The sequence below is a fragment of the Haliaeetus albicilla genome, chromosome 23 (genome assembly GCF_947461875.1).
Source record: "Haliaeetus albicilla chromosome 23, bHalAlb1.1, whole genome shotgun sequence".
Classification (NCBI taxonomy): Eukaryota; Metazoa; Chordata; class Aves; order Accipitriformes; family Accipitridae; genus Haliaeetus; species Haliaeetus albicilla.
Genome location: NC_091505.1, coordinates 7605809 through 7609188, shown reverse-complemented (window position 1 = coordinate 7609188; position 3380 = coordinate 7605809). Strand labels below are relative to the sequence as shown.

General features: G+C 46.3%; 1 long non-coding RNA gene across 1 annotated transcript; it reads right to left on the bottom strand.

The window, feature by feature from the left end:
• Positions 1 to 1741: 1741 nt before the first annotated feature.
• LOC138690703 (uncharacterized) lies at positions 1742 to 3306 on the bottom strand. Its single transcript, XR_011329470.1, has 2 exons — positions 2825 to 3306; positions 1742 to 2733 (listed from the first exon to the last, which is right to left on the bottom strand). It is a non-coding gene; the product is annotated as an uncharacterized lncRNA (long non-coding RNA).
• Positions 3307 to 3380: the final 74 nt, after the last annotated feature.

Here is a 3380-nt window from a genome sequence, read left to right as displayed (position 1 = left end):
AGGCTTCGGCCCGTCAGCTTATTTTGGAAGTGTTTGGTTTTTTTTCTTACGTTTATTTACAAACAATTCATTTAGCGTCAGCTTTTTGAGAGGGTTCTAATAGAGACGGGGGTGCGTTGGGCTAAAGCCTAGGGTCGTTGCTTCTTGGCGTTTGTTGTAACGTTGGGAAGCAAAACCAGAAATCGCGGACCTTTGGTGGCTCTTTTTTGATGCTGGCTGGTATCCGTTACCAACGGAAACGTGAACTCTCCAAGAGCGTTGTTACGATTCAATCACCGGTAAGAAATAGCTGCAGAAAAAGGAACAAAACAAGGGATGAGGTTTTGTTCCAGAAGAGACCCTCCGAGGACTTCAGCCAAGAGCTTACACCTGCCTTCCTGACAGCAGAGCTCCTCGGGGGAAGGCTCTTGGCAGTTCTGTGTTTGATAGAAAAAGATACGCTAACCTGTCTTGACAGAAACTGCGGTTCCTGGAGATATGAATGTAACTTTACTGAGGTTTTTCTGGAGTGCATTTTCTGTCTGAGTAACTGGCAGAGGGCTCCTGAGGCCTGAAGTGTAATGCTACTGATGTGTAGAAAGGTACTTTTTCCAGATTAAAAAACATACAAAGTTTCAGTCTGTTTCTGACTGGCTTGAGAACAGGTTGTATAGTTCCCAGGTACTAATAAGTTACATTCCAAGTCAGATGTAACAGAAATGAACAGCTCTGCTAAGTAAATAAAATTACATGATTATGCTGTCTAGTTTTCCTCTGTTCCTAGTAACTGTCATGTTCACTTAAGCCAAATTAGGCAAGAGGTGTAGAGATGTAAGAGATCTTAAATTTCTACAGATCCTTGGTTTGTGAAAATGATGGGATTTATAGAAGAGGAGACATAAGTAAGTGTCCCTTTTCCTGGAGGAGTGGGAGGGTTGTCCTCTCCATGCATGGGGAAGAGTCAGTGACTGTGTCCCATCAGTCAGAACACACAGCTCTTGACCAGCCATGGTCTGGGATACGTGGGAGAGCGGGTGAAGGTAAGGTAAAGTGCTGGGGAGCCAGGAGGAAGCCAGGTGCAATGCATTTTGCCCTTTTCCCACTGAAATGTGTGGGAAATCCTTTCTATTTAGCATATGATCCCGAGGGGTGGTTTCTGTCGGGGCTGTAAAGCTATTTGCTGGATGCGCCTCTTGCTTTGTCCATCTTATCCAGGTACCATGCTTTTAAAATTTTGTTACTTAAAAGTGACACTGCAACCAGAGCAAATGTCTCCAGCTTTTTGGTGGTGAGGCTGAACAGTAATACTGAGAGCTATATTATAAAATTCCAGTCTAGGTGCTCGGAGCCTTCTTCAAACATCCTTTGTACAAGCAAATTTAGATTGGGCAAGCAGTTAGCTGGCCTTGCAGTCTTTGTAGCTACGCCAACAAAAAGCATTTGGAAGAGAAGATGGAGATGTTGAGACCAGACTCAAGGTTAGCTCGGCCCTGACAGGAGCCAGTGGTCCAAGTGCTTTAAGGTAGCAGAAAAATGGAGATAAGAGCTCCCTCTCGACAGATGCTATTTTTGAAAATCAGGAACTAATCTTGCTGTTTTAGGCTAGCATGAAACCAGTGGTTCAGAGTGGTTTCAGTGAGGTGTGCCATATTTATCAGGGGTTATTGAGGGTAAAAGTTTACCTTATGTTTCTAACATTGGAGGTGGGAATATAATGATTTTTTTGCTACAGTTTTTAAAAATGTGAGCACACCTGCAAGGATTGTTTACTTGGCAAAGTATTATTTAATAAAAGTTATTCTGAAGAGCACAAAAAAGGTATGGAATAGTTTGTTGGCGTGATAAACTGTTCTCACTTTCTAATCTGGGCATTAGCAATGCCGCTGTGTTTCAGTTAAAATGGAATTCTTGATTATAGCTTAGTATTTTTAGTGATGCTACAAAGTAGGTGGAGGTGGCGTTCATGACTTAAATGCCTGAATATTTATATAATGCCATAGTTCATTCCTGTCCTTTTTAAAAGTTATTAGTGCGTTCCTGACTCTGCATTTCACTATTTGAATAAACGATACCATGCATAAAGGCTTGATTTTGCTTTGTATGACTGATGTAACTCTTGGGTATTAGGTTTTGATTAGTTGTTACAGTATCAAAGCTGATTCATTTGTTTTGTATGGAAAAGAGAACTTGGTAGTTAGCATAAATGATGACCTGGCCTTTTATGTCCTCCCTCTTCTCCCCTTTATGCCAGTGGTAGCATTTCCATTACTCTAAAAAGAAACAGGGTGGTCACCTCTATGTGTGCTTATATAGCAGCTACCTGCCTAAAGAACAAAACCATGGATGTCTGCCCTTAAAAAGAGTTAAAAAGCAGTATGCTAAATTCCCTCTATCTACGTTTTTCTACTAATGCCCACAATTACTGCAGCCACCACCAAGCAAAACCTAATTTGATCCCCATAAACACTTTGGAGCATGACTGTCTTCGCCAGAACCCGTCTCTCTGTCTGGCAGTTGAGACCTTCGCTGCAAGCCACGTTTCTTCTGTTCCTTCTCCACCCTGAAGGATGTGGCACTGCCGATTCCCTGGCTGGCTCCAGTATCTGCTGTTTGCCAAGAAATGTCTTCCCCGCCCCCCCCCCCCCCGCCTTTTTTTTTTCCCCAGAATGCTGTAGGCAGGATCTTGTGTCCGGTTCTGAAACTGGCGGGAGGACAGCTCCTGCTTTGCTGGTGTGAAGACGGCTGCGTTTTTTCCTGTTAAACATATTTTGTGTTTAAACGATGTTAATGGTTACTAGCGCTTTTTCTTTTGAAGGATTTATTTTAATGAAAAGTGATATATTACCAGGGAAAACAGAGCCGTGTCTGCAACTAACTAGCACCTAGTTCTTGGGAGAGCGGAACGAAGCCGCTCTTGCGCAGCGGGCCGCGGTTCGGCCGAAGAGCGGGCCGAAGACGGTGAAATGAGGTCACTTCTCACCCCGCGCCCTGCCTGCGGGCCCGCTCTGGCAAACCTGGGTTTTACGTACGCCTTGAAAAAACGACTGGCAAAATGTCTTTCATCCACCTGAATCCTTCGAAGCGGTTGTGCTGCTTTTAAGAGGCGGCTTCGGTTTATGGAGCTGCGGGTTCGCCCCTCCCGGCCCTTTTGTAGTTCAGAACGACGTCACGTTGTTCGCCGTCAGCAGCGCGAGACTGGCAATGCCGCACCAAACCGGAGGGGAGCGATAAGAAGGACCGGAATGCCGCTCGGCAGCCGTCCCGGGGCTCGCTGGCCCTGACCGGAGCGGCCCGGCCCGGCCCGGCCCCGCCGCCGCCCTGGCCGCCGGGCCCTGCGCGCCGCCTCTGCGCATGCGCCGAGGCCACCGCGGCGCCCTCTGGGAATTGTAGTCCCCGCCCGC